General features: G+C 41.1%; 1 protein-coding gene and 1 pseudogene across 2 annotated transcripts in view; both read right to left on the bottom strand.

Annotated features, from left to right (window-relative positions):
- Window positions 1-14,097, bottom strand: part of POU6F2 (POU class 6 homeobox 2) — a 498,475-nt gene that overhangs the window by 467,050 nt on the left and 17,328 nt on the right. The window lies entirely within an intron of this gene.
- LOC127492700 (U2 spliceosomal RNA) lies at window positions 1,907-2,077 on the bottom strand (annotated as a pseudogene).

The raw sequence follows: 14,097 nt of genomic DNA, 5'->3' as shown, positions 1-14,097 counted from the left end.
GTTTCTGACATTGGTAACTGAAAGAGTCCAGTCTAATTCTACATTTAAGACAAATCACAAGCACATTTCAATAGCTGGAGAGAAAGCAAAGATGCCTGCTGTCACCGTGGGTTTAATAAATTTACATGAGAATGTTAGCCAATACTATAGGGGAGGAAAACTAGAAGTATAACTATTAGGAAAAATAATAGAAATAAATTTGTGGCTAACATGAAGAGAATCTCTCAACTAAAAGAATATAAGAATTCTGAAAAAGAAAACATTTGGATCTTATACACACATGCACACATACACAAATCTAGGAATAATCTTAATGAAAAAGTTGGATGTGCTACATAAGAAGTCATGCAAATATTGGGGGGAAAGTTATCCAGGCAGAAGGAACAGAAAGCACACAGTCTGAGGCCGCAGCATACGTGAGACATTTGAGGCACTGCCAGAAGCCCGGTGTGGATGCACACAGTGGACTAGGGGACATGTGGCAGGAGATGAGATAAGAGATGATGATACCTGGCAAGGTCTTGGGAGCAGGTATAACGGCTTGGGATTCTTTCTCTGGGTATCATGGAGACCCACAAGAGGAGGAGTTCAAGCTAGGACTACAATAATTTGTGTTTGATTATCATTGGATTCCCCTATTTGCTGTGTGACAATCAACAGTGAGAAGAAAAAGAACAGTTGGGAAACCATTGTGATTATCCACATACCACCACCACCACAAGATGACAACTCAGGCCAAGGTAAGAGCAATGGCGTTGGTATACGGTTTTCAGATCCGAGAGAGACTGTAAGTGACTAACAAATATACAAATGCACACGTGCACGTGTCTTACCTGTTGTTTTGAAAAACTGTCCTCATTCATGTCTAAAGAAGATTTGAGAGTTATAAAATGATCCCCACTCATTGATTCAATAAGCATGAGTGGAGCTCAGCAGCTGTGGGTTAGACACAAGCTCAGCTATGAGAGAAGACACACACAGTTCCCGCACCAAGGAGCTCAGGGTCGCATGAGCGACAACATGAACAGCAGAACCATGAAAGCACAGGAGCGTGCTGGGGCACCTTCTCTGGCCCTTCCTGCCCCCATGGTGTGCACGACACACAATGGCTCCCCAATGCTGTTAGGATGAGCCGAGGTCTTCAACAAGGCCAGTATGGTCTGGATCACTGTGCTTCTGCCACAGTGGCCTTCAGATTTCCCTAGGTCCTCAGACCCTGGCATACCCTGTCCCCTTCAGTTAGACTGTGCAAATGCTGTCCAACCCACCAGCAGCACTCTCTCCTCCCTCTTCTTCTGCCTCCCTGGGGACCCTAGTTTACTCATGAACGACTGCCCCAGCTCATTGTCCACATGAAACCCCCACCACTCGCCTCCCCTTGGTAACGCGTCATGCTAGTTTAGTTTATATTTCCTTATGTGACTATTTGGTTAACTCATGTTTCTTCCACTATACTGTGAGAGACTAGGATTGCACTGTTTTTAGCTCATATCTTATTTCCAACTCCTAGATGCTTGTCTCACAGCAGAGACCTGATAAATATGTGTTAGCTGGATGGATGAAACCCATTATCATTACATTAAGAGTATTTACTGACTTAAAGAAAAATCTGTATATTTGAAAGGCAGAGTTACAGAGAGAGAGAGAAGGAGAGAGAGAGAAAGAGATCTTCCCTTTGCTGGTTAACTCCCTAAATGACCGTAACAACCAGGGATTGGTCAGCCTTAAGCCAGGAGCTTTCTCTGGGCCTCCCACACGGGTATGGGGGCCCAAGTACTTGAGCCACTCTCCACCACTTTCCCAGGCACATTAGCAGGGAGCTGGATCAGAAGCACAGCAGCACTGATTCGAACCGGTGCCTGTGGCTTTACCCCACTGCACCTTATAGCCAGCCCCTGACATTTTTTTACATTAAGCATAAGCTCCTTGTGGGCAAAAACCATGTATGCTTTTACATTCATCCTCAGCATGCAAAAAAATTTCTGCCATAGAAAAAAGGCTGAACAGCTATCTGTTGACAGGTGAATGGTAAGAACAGATACTACACTTGATCTTAGCCAAAAGGCCGAGAAGAGATGTTGAGAGGTAAATGAATGAGCAAATGATTAAACAAATTAACATTTCCCTAAAACCAATTTCCACTTGTTAATTCTTCTGAGATGTAGAATAAATATACATACACTCACATAACATCAAACCTATAGGTATGATTGTTATGTTTTTAAAACAGGAAGAGGAAATGAATTCCAAGAGCAAGAAATTATTAGGTATCCAAATATTTTTAAGTTTGGGCTTGTGAATAAAACAATGTTTTCATACAGTTACTAATCTGATCTTTCTCCTGGAGACCAAAATGCTTAGTGAAATAAGCCAGTCCCAAAAAGACAAATATCATGTTTTCCCTAATTTGTGGTAATATACAGAGTACAAAAAGGCAATGTATACAAGCACAATTAACATTTTGAGATTATTTATTGTTTATAGCCCTTGTCTATATTCTTGAGGAACAGTGGTTTTTCTATTCATTGCTTGTTGAATTCTTTATTCAGCAGAGGGTTAATTTTGGATTATAAACTTGGGATTATAAAAAAATTAAAAGTGTATTATTATAAAAAGAAAAATAAGGAAAGGAGGGAGAGTGGGAGTGATGGAAAGAGGGAGGGTTTGGTGGCAAGTATCCTTATACTGTTAAAGTGATATGAAAGAAATACATGAAATTTATTTCATTTATATAAACTAAAAACTTTTCTTAAAGTTTTTTAAAAAATCCTTAATTAAAATGCTAAATATTCCCAGTGGTCATCTCAATGGAGACCACAAGAAAGAAGACAATAATCTGTGCCCAAACACCATCCTTTAGTCCAAAGGCCCCCGAAGCCGACTAGCAGGAAAGAAAGGCCACCACCAATAGGAAGAAGCAGCCAAGGCTTTGTGGAAGCAGTTCAGCCTTTGCCAAAGAAAACTGAGAAGTAGGGAGGGTCCTTCATGCATTAAACCAGGGATGTACTTTCATTGCCCACTGTGAAAAAGAGCTCTCCCACGTGGGAGAGAGAAGTTTCCACACAACTCCAAGTCAGGAAGAAATCAGGACAAAAACAGGACAAAGAAACCCTGCAGAGTTTCCCTTAAGCAATGGCAACACAAAGAGAGTGACCAAAGAACAGAGTGAGGAAGTCTAACACCTCTAGCAGAGTCTGGTATTTTACTGGATTAGTCCGTGAACTCAGCCTTGTCCCGCACACCGGCATCTCCTACAACTCCTCAGTTATGTTGTCTTCACATCACCAAGGCATAGGAGACAGACTTTTTAACACTAAAAGCTGAACAATGTCTGACCTTGTCTCATTTCTATAAAATTTATTGCATCCACATATTTTTCAGCACGTTCACCTTCAATTTTTTTTTTTAAGATTTATTTTATTTGAAAGTCACAGTTACACAGAGAGAAGGCGAGGCAGAAAAGTGTGTGTGGGAGGGGAGTCTTCCATCCTCTGGTTCAGTCCCCAATTGGCCACAACAGCTGGAGCTGGAGCTTTGCCAATCCGAAGCCAGGAGCTTCTTCCAGGTCTCCCAAGTGGGTGCAGGGGCCCAAGGGCTTGAGCCATCTTCTACTGCTTTCCCAGGCCATAGCAGAGAGCTGGACAGGAAGTGGAGCAGCCAGGACTAGAACGGGCACCCATATAGGATGCCAGCACTGCAGGTGGTGGCTTTACCCACTATGCCACAGCGCCAGCCCCACATTCAATTTTTTAGTAAAAGACTCTACTCTCTGGAAATGTGCTTTTCCAGTTAGCTGGACGAGAACATTGTCCACACGCCATCTTCCCGGGCCCATGTGAAGCCACTTCCCATGGGGAAGCACTCACTGTAAAGCCGTCCTCTGGGACTGCCGCATCAGGTTCTGCTCCTCTGGAGCTCCTGCCACTACGCATCAGCTTTTAAGTGCTTAAAGACACTCGCAGGGGTTGCACAGTTAACAGTCCCATAATGAGTCGCTTCTCCTAGCTAGAAAAGATATTTCCGTCACATCCATATTTGATTTTCTGGAAAATCTATAGTAGCCTAAGCTTCACACGTGAGCCAGTATAAGCTTATTATAAGCCTCCGGTTTGTCTTTTTGCAACCCTTCTGGACTCTCCCTGTGCTCCAGGAGGAAAAAACATAATCCAGAAACAAAGTAACTTGACAGGCTGAGTACATAAATTAAGTGAATAAATTCTCTACAAATAGGGCTCTTGATAGTACACTTAAAGTACAAATACTAGTTCTACAGCACACCCAAGGAGTTCATTTTTAAAATGAATGAAATGATGCCAGAGAGATGACATTTTAGAATTATTTTTCCTCACTCGTCGACTTACAGTAGCTCCACTCCCTGAGTGTGCTCAAATGCTCTTACTGGAAAGAAAGGGACCCGCTTTACATAAATGCCACCATCTTCATGCTGTACAACATTGTGAAATACCATTGTCATGGAAAATCAATTGATTACATTGTCCCCAGGGCTCCATAGACCAAGGCATTCAAAACGGTGCTCTGTTTTTAAAAGGCATATATCTAATAGAAAGGGAAGAGATCAGAAAGTTGGGGATACATTCCATTGCTGTATTCATCATTAACCTAGATCCACCTTCAAGACAAAGCATGTTCAATGGAATTTTCTTCTTCATAAGGAAGTCATAAGTATTACTGACCTAACATCCTCTAAATAATTTAGAGCTTCTCAATACAAATAGATGGAAAGATAAGTGTCAGGTAGCATTCAAAGATGTAGAGCATCTCTAAAAGCCGGATCATATCTGTCTTATTTTTAATGATATAAAAGTCCCATAAAACATCACTGATACGCAGTTTGTGTTTAGAAAACAAATTCTAAACAGCAAGAAGAGAGGTGAACTCAATGGAAGTGTTCAGAAATATAAACCACGGTGTCACCCAAGGGTAAGGAGCTCACCGGAGGTGAGAACTGTTGACAAATTAGGGAACAATTCAGACAGAAACTAAATCTAACTTGGAGGAGCAGCAAATCTATGCAAAAGGGGCTCTCCCACATCAAACTAAAGGGAACAGAAATGTTTTATAAAACATTATAGAACAGATTTTATAGAACACTCTCACATATTACAGTTTTGTTGAAATTCCCTATTAGTAGGCATTCTGAAAAATCAGCAAAATACCTGAGGAAGAGCACTCATTTGCCACTACCTCTCAGATCATCCTAAGAACATTCTTTCAGCAACTTGACAGTAAGCAGCAAACAGGGTAACACAACCCAAGAGAGTTCATGCCTAGCAGAAAACCCTAACGTTTTACTGATATGACAACATCACAAAGAAACTCAGCTGAACTGACACACCTACTTTTTGCAGTACTCGGAAGATGAAATGCCAAACAACCAAGTTCTATCTCTGATATTGTCATTGATCTGGCATGGAGCTGCATGGAAAATAAAAAACCCTAAGGTCAGTCTACTGACTTCATTTTTAAAGAAAACAAATGTGATTTTGAAGGTATGGCTTATAGATTAGCTTTCTGTTGTTGTAAAACAAATCCTGGACTTTACTCTTAATAGCCACGATGGAGGACTTGAAATCGTGATCAGGTGAGACACGTGTTGTGATGCAGCAGGCTTAGCTGCTACTTGGGACGTTGGCAGCCCATATGCGAGTGCCCAGGATGGAGTCCCACCTCCAGCTCCGCTTCTAATGAGCCTTCCTGCCAACACACAACCTGGGAGGCAGCAGCTGGTGGCTCTAATACTTGGATCCTTGCCACCCACATGAGAGACCCTGATGGAATTCCTGGCTCCTGGCTTCAGCCTGGCCTAGCTCCAACTGTAGCCAGCATTTGGGAAGTAAAGCAGCAGATGGAAGATCTTTTTCTTTCTTCATAACTTTCAAATAAACAACTTTAAAAAAAAAAAAAGCGAGAGATGTGCAATCAGATATAATAGGCTAATGCAAGCCCCTCATGCTCAGAATTTTAGACTGAAACCCATATTCCCAATCACGACCTCTCAAAAAAACAATGAACAATATAAATGCTGGCACTGGGGACAGTATTGTGGTACAGGTTAAGCCACTGCTTGTGATGCCTACATTACATATGAGTGCCAATTGGAGTCCAGCTGCTCCATTTCCAATCCAGCTCCCTGCTAATATACCTGGGAAAGTAGCAGAAGATGGTCCAAGTGTTTGGGCACCTACACTCATGGGAGACCCTGACAAAGCTCCTGGCTTCAGCCTGAGCCAGCTTCAGGCTTTGCAGCCATTTGGGGAGGGAAGTGAACCAACCGATAGAATTAAAAATAAATGCTGGCATAGCATTCCCTTCCTTTAGGAGATTACTTTTTGGTGGAAAACTCATAATATTAGATTCTACAGTTAAATATTGTCCTGAGTCACTGTCAGATATTACATAAATATTAACTTGGGTGAAGAGCGCTCCTTTTTGTAATGCCTATGGTACCACTTGGTGCCAAGATGGGATGAAGAGCTGAAGGTGTTTCTGAATATAAACATAAACCTTCAGAGATCAAATAGATCCTAGATTAAGCACCTCTTGGCACAGTTACAAGCGATTTGCCTTGGGAAAAATGTCAAAACTCAAAGCCAGACCAGAGAATAGTCCATTGCTTTGTATTTTGGTCATATTCACTTTGAGAGTGAAACAAAAGACCAAAAACAGAGACCCCTACCACTGCAGGCTCAAGATAGCGCGTGCTCATCAATGAAACCTGCACACATGTTTCTCCCCTCCATTCCCCAAAAGCATCGCTAGTAAATATCCATCGACACAAAAGCCTCCCTTCCCCTACTGCTTTGTGTGCTGTGGCAGGAAGCAGTTGCTGGCTGCGATCATGAAAAATAACAACCGCAGACACTGAGACACATGCCACAACGTTCCCGTGGAAATCAAACTCGGAGGAATTTTTTAAATGTTTTCAACACATCAGCATGAAGCATCGACCTAGTTGGAATCACTTAGATCTAAAGCAAATGCACTGATTGTTTTCACAGCAGGCTTTTCTTCTCGGAGCCGAAACAGGCGCACCAGCCAGGGTTGCGAGGAAAGGTTTTCAGCCCCCTGCCTTGGTCTGCTATAGCCTGTGACACGATCAATACCAGGGTGAGCAGCACAGGAAGCTCAGGGAAGATTATGAAGATGAGGTGAGTGACAGAATTACCTTACGGGATTTGTTCTCTCACCTTGAAGCTCATCTTCCTCAGACAGAGACGGAAAATCATCAGGGCCCAGACCAAAAACTGGGAGGTGGGAAGCTGGGCCTGAGAGACCACACGTGCTGAGCTGGCCACTGTGTCTTTTTGCATCCCATCATCCTCAGGAAAGAGCATGTTCTGCAGTAAATCAAGGGCAGCATCCTGATTAATGAGGAGCCAAATGCCAGCGTCTCTCTCTCTCTCACAGGCCCGGGACAGCAGCAGGTGCGCAATAATTGGCAGCCGTGATGTAGGGTGTATTTTTATTACTATTAATACAACTAATCCTCTTGTTTTACTTTTTAATCCCAGACAGGTATCAGGCATGTAAATAAATATTCACAAAGTACTGCCTTTCCAGTTAAAATTTCAAATGGCACCTGGAAAGACCACAGATGCCCTTCCTTGATTTATTGAGGGCTTCTCAGCACAGGCAGTGCTACTAGTGCACAATTTTCTTCCCCTTCCTCAGAAATCCAGAGATGCTTAAGCAGTTGGGTCAGTTCATCCATACTGGGCTTGTCCTGGAGCTTCACAGGGGCACCAATTTAGTAGAATGAATTATCATTCCAAATGGCCAGTATGCAAGAAAACTCATCTCTTGACTATTACTCTGAACAGTCCCGGCCAACTAAGCAGAGTTGACAATCTTTCTATTAATCACATTGACAGAATATTTCCAACCTACATCTGTGCAGATGAGAGAACTTTCAGAAAGCTCAGGGAAAAAAAAAAAAAAAAAAACGGAGGTAAAAGTTTACTCAGGTGCAAAACATTTTTAAATCCATGCATAGCTTTGTGATTCTATGCACTTCCCATGAACTTTTGGAAGACCCCTTGTACAATCCATTGGTGCAATCCTAAAACTTTAGGTTTCTTTGTATTTACTAAAGTTTACTCAGTTTGTAATAAATATCCTAGAAATTCAAGGCTATTTTTTTCCTTAAGCCACTAGAAGTACATGTAGAAAAGTAATGTGTTCTAGGCCTGCTTAATTATTATTACCAAAACATCTGAATGAATCATTACATATTTTATTCTGTTTCCTTTAAAAATATTAAACATTTATATATCTCATTTTAAATGGAACACCTGTTCATTGATAAGTAAAGAAATATGATTCCTAGAACCTAGAAATTATCACAACCAAAAGTTTGGTTACTCTTTATGATCTTTTTAATTTCTACACATACCTTTTGTTAAATAATTAGTACCTTACCATATAAACCATTTTTTCACCTAATATTACATATTATAAGCACATACCCAGGTCATTCAACTTCTTAGAAAACAGTTTTAATATCATATGATCTATGGATTTACCTTAAAATACTGAGTCATTCCCCTCTTTTAAGACATTAGAGCTTCTTTTCTGTATGAGTTCTAACAGAATTTCTTCATGCAGATCTCAGAGTGTTTCCTAGAAACAGAATTACTGGGACTGGCATTGTGGCCACTTGCAATCCACGACCCATGTCAGGCTTGAGTCTCAGCTGTTTCACTTCAGATCCAGCAGAAGCAGCTGTAGATGGCCCAGATTCTGGGCTCTTACAACCTGTGTGGGAGATCTGGAGAGAGTTCCAGGCTATTGGGTTCAGTCTGGCCCAACCCCAGCCATTCTGACCATTTGGAGGTTGAACCAGCAGATGAAAGACCTTTGTCTCTCTGTCTGAATCTGTCTCTCTTTCTCTCCTTTCTCCCTTCCTTCTCCCTCTCATGCTTGCTGTCTTTCTTCCTTTCAAATAAAAAAAAAATGAATCTTTTTAAAAAGAGAAGAATTACAACTAGCTCAAAGATCAAAACAAATTATTATGTTTGTGGGTTATTTTAAATATATTTCTATTGCCGAAATTCTAAGAATTTAGAAAATAAAAAATAAACTCTCAAACTATGCCACAAGTAAGAGATTAATATTTTAGTGTAACCTTGATGGGTTTCTGTACACATACATAAATATTTAGATATGCCTCTTACATGTTTGTATTATTTATAAAATCCAAGCATGTAGTACATAATGTGTTATAACCTGCTTTTTCCAGTTAACTAAATAACGGAGAGTTTTTCCATGTCATGAAGTCTCCCAAATTCAAGAGTGAGGATAAGTAATTAGGGTTGGTTTTCCACAAGTCTTCTCCCATTGATTATGGATGAAGAGGAATACGATTACTAGCAGTTCAGCAAACTTTAATACAGCGTCTTCTTCTTTACCTAACACTAATATCTGATCCTTCAGGAAGCCTTCACATGTATATGCCAAGGATACACTGGGCAGGAGAGGGAGCAGAAGGAAAGACAGGAGGAACACAGCAGGGAAGGAGGAGATGAGCATCAGGAGATATCCAGAAATGCCCCCCCCCAAAAAAAAAGGCAAACAGCTGTATTGCTAAGAAACTGACCAAAGTAGCAAGTCAGCAATCCTTTTTATACCTTAATACTTTTAAATTACTGATCTCAAAACAAAACCAGAATTATGTTAAGAAATCAGTTTCAAAATCCCTAGACTTTGCCTAAAGAAGAACAAAGTCACTTAGTTTTTCTAGAACTCCTTATCCAAAGATAATTGCATAGCTCTGGAAGCATTGCTTGCTCCTTTGCTACTAAGTACATACTTCAAGAAAGATGTACAAAAGGCAAACATAACTTATTTAATATCCTATTTGTTATTATTTCTAGGTCTTCTTGGGTTAAAGTGTCAAAGAGTAACATTTGATATAGCCCTGTTATTTTAAACCTCATGTGATTTATGAACACATCACCACCACCACCATCCCAACCACCACCATAATCACTACCATCATCATTACACCGTTACCTTCACCATGCCATTATCACCATCCATTTTCCCCATTCTCCCCAAGTTGATCATTCATTCTTCAGGGCTTAGCTGAATCGTGGCCTTCCCACATTTCCCAGTATCCACCTGAGCAGTAACAAACCCCCTCAGGGTGGTCCATTGGAAAAGAAAAGCAGTTTATTCAGCTCACAGTCTTAGGGGCTAACCTTCAAGTCAGAAAGCCCAGGGGCTCAGTCTTTGGTGAGGGCTTCTTGATGGGTGGCATCACAATAGATGTTTCTGCAGAAGAGATCACAAGGCAAGAGAGCGGAGAGGAGCCATTCTTGTTCTTTAATAACACCCCACTCTCATGGGAACCAAGTGCTGCCCCAGTAGAGAAATACATGGATCTCTCACTAGAGCAGCACCCCCAGCGGCCTGTCTCCCTCAAGGCTCCACCTCTTAGAGGGTCCTCCATCTCTTTATATCACTACACTGAGGACCAAGCTACCAACACACGAACCCTTGGAGAACACACTCAAATTGTATTTAAACTATGGCACATCCTCAGTTACAATTTATCCTTTTAGTAATGTTTATTTCCTAATGCTTATCACCAGGTGGGATTTTTCTTTGTTTTCTTTACTTGTTTCACATCTGTTTCTTTGCCTGCAACGCAAAGTAGGTGGTGGGTACAGGAATCATACCTATCATAGTTATTCTGTCCTTAGTACCTTATACATTCTCTGACTAAAGCAGGTACTCAAATAAAAACAACAGAAATTAATCTGTCACCTGCAATGAATTCTTTGGTTATAAATTCTAACCTAATGCAAGAGGAAAAAAAATTGTGACAAAGAATGATCTTCCCAGTATATTTTGTTTCAGTATGGAAATTTAGTGCTGCTATGCCCATAAGAAGTTGTTTTCAAATGGTGTACAGACCATATGGTCACTATCAAGAACAGGTGTTGCATAAGAGCAGAAAAAGTGGCCTGATAGGAGGGGTGAGTTGAGAGGAAATAAAGAATTATTCACTAGAAAGCATCTCTCACCTGCTCAATGTGAGATCTCTACCACTCAATCTTTCAGGTTAAGATTCTATAATGGTATGAAAAATGTAAAATGTGAATACCTCATGATAATTTGCACATAAATATATGAACACAATTACAGATATTTGTAGAACACCTGGCAGGTAATTTTGGCTTGCCAAGAACTGAGGTGTTGGAAGATAGGAGGAAAAATAAAGGTCATATCATTGTTAAGAATGGACAAGACATTGCACAGGAGACCCAATACCTGGAGGAGGAAAGACACCAAGGCTTGAGTGGGAAAGATCAGCCTTGATCTTTTTTAGACAGTCTATGAACAAAATTTGGCAATATTTTTATTCCACTTCAACAACTATATTTGAGTTAAGCGATTTGTAACTTATGGGGAGAAACAAAGATCCAAAGTGCTCAGTCTTGACAGCATTACAAATGCATCAAAGTAAAATTAACATCTAGTTACAGGTTGGGGTGTTCATGGGTGTGTGTTGAAGGAAAGGAGAGCAGGAGAGAGAACAAAGAGCATGGTTAACAGAAGAAATACAGTGGAGAGGAGTCTGATACTGGCACTGATGTATAATAAGCATTTGTAAAATATTGAGCTCGCTTCGGTAGACCTTACAAGTGGTCACTAGAAATAAAGACTTATAAGTAAATCGTTGTTAAACAATAAGGGTCTCCCTATTTATTAAGTCATAGATATACTCCCTAAGGGAAATCCCCCAGAATATCTCCAAGCTTCACTTAACACAAGCAGAATTCTCTGCTAAGGCCAGCCTGCTTAAGCAGTGTGATTCAGCTACCCCCAAATATGCTGAAACCTTGAAAAGAAAAGCATTTCACTTGATTTGACTTCCCCACTCCTCACCTGTCGCTCCCCCTCTTCATGGAGGAACGACACAGGACCCTGCGCTGTTCTTTCGTCTGCTCGGCCCTCCCCGGGTTTGCTGCTGGTTCTTCCTGGGTTGGCTACTGACCCTTCCACCTCCGTGGAAGGGCGGTTCCCCCTAGCCACTTTTCCCCACTTCCGCGGGGGAGCAGCACACCGCTGGCCGGCTCTCTCGGGGGCTGCACAGGTGTTCCTTCAGATAGATGTTCCTCTTAGATGTTCCTGGTGTATGTTGTCTCTCTCCTCCTTTATAGTCCTCTTCCGCCAATCCCAACTCTGCTACCCACACGCCAAGTACGCTGCTCTCCTCCAATCAGGAGCAGGTCCTACAGTTTATTGGTGGAACTGGAGGCAGCTGTGTAGAAGCTGTTTCTCCCTTCTCAGCGCCATATTGTGGGAGAGCAGATGCATAGAATAAGTCTTAATTCCAGTAACTTAGTCTAGTCCGAGTTGCTCCCAGTTGCTCCCCACACTCACCCATACACTGCTCCCTTCTCTTGTCTTCCCATTCACAAAACTGAATTACAAGTAGAGCTAAAATGTGGTTTAATTATCTTTCCAAGTTTCAAGAGACTTTCAAAAATCTATGATTATGAACAGAAAAGGAAAAGTTACCATGTCTACTTTAAGGAAACAAAGCAATGAGATTCCATCCTTGGTAGGAAACATATTTGTTCTCTTGCACTGAACTGAAAATATCTCACATAACCAGACCTTCTTGAATTGATCCCCCTTTGCCAAATGCACATATTTCCAACAAAGCAATCATGACTGTAAAAGTGGGCTTTAGAAATATTAATATTACAGTGTTATGGTAAAAATACTATTAAGAACATAATTGCCATATAATCAGTACATAAGCTTAAAAGTGGATGTTGTCAATGAAAGAGGGGGCCAGGACCAGGGGAGAGAGTTGGCATGAAACAGTTGTATGAGGTTGCCACAGCCTAGACAAGGATGGCATGGCTGGCAAGGGCTTATTTGAGATGGGAAAAAGCCAGTGGTTCCCACAACAACTGTAACTTAATCAGTTCCTTATACAGTTTATTATGACATGGAAGTTGACACCACATACCAAAGTACTAAATACTACACACGCTTGAGGGGTCCAAGCTATTGTTGCTATGGGAGCTGTAAGTTCTAAATGGCGATAAAAATGGAGTACGAACCACTTGCAGTCTTGGATCCTGCCTTTATGGAAACCCTGAGCATTCATACATTTGACAAATCTTTATTGCGTGCCTACTATGTGTCAAGCATTGTGCTAGAAACAGTGGGAAAATATGGCCTTTGCCTCATGTAGTTTATGAAGAAATACATGCGCTGGGACATTATAGTTCTCCAAAACACTGAGGAAATTCTGCCCTCTGTGGCCAACAATAGATTTCACATTTTTCAAATGATACATGGAGGAAACCTATAAGATGGAACTGCTACTAGAATCCACTCCTGAATACCCACTACTCCAACTCCAGTGTCTGTCCCTTAAAACTAACTTTCTAATGTACTGTGCTATTTTCTGCTGCGGGGCTTTAAAGTGTAATGTGGTGGCCTGTTCTTTCTCCCTGTGCCCTCTCCCAACACACCATTTGAACAAATAACACAATCAGCATTAAGAAAATCTTTAGAACTTAAATTTTCCCAAAATTGCCTCCCACTAAAATATGTTACAAGGTGTTTAGCCTAGTAGTTAAGACACCCATGTCCCACATCAGAGCGCCTTGGGTTGGATTTCTGGCTCTATTTCCTGATTCCAACTTCTCTCCAATATAGACCCTGGGTAGTAGCAGTGATGGCTCACCTCATTCAGTTCCTGTTCCCCACTTGGGAGACTTGGATTGCATTCCCAGCTCCTGACTTCAGCCCTGCCTTGCTTTAGACATTGTGGTCATTTGAGAAATGCACCAGCTTATGGGAGATTATCTATCTAAATATCTGCCTATCAAATAAATTTTAGAAATGTCTATAATTATTTATGTGTTTTAGAGTATATATACTTATTTTTGGTGTACATGTATCCCATAAATATCAAGATATATACACATCTACCTATAGGTATACTTTTTTATGATGAGATCATATTATATCCAGTGTAAATTCTCTCACTGAGCTGGGTACTGTAGCATCATCTTCATGAGTGGTCAAAATTCACTCTAGTACATC

The sequence above is a fragment of the Oryctolagus cuniculus genome, chromosome 16, assembly GCF_964237555.1.
Source record: "Oryctolagus cuniculus chromosome 16, mOryCun1.1, whole genome shotgun sequence".
In the NCBI taxonomy this organism is placed as follows: domain Eukaryota; kingdom Metazoa; phylum Chordata; class Mammalia; order Lagomorpha; family Leporidae; genus Oryctolagus; species Oryctolagus cuniculus.
This window is presented reverse-complemented; position numbering and strand designations above follow the sequence as displayed.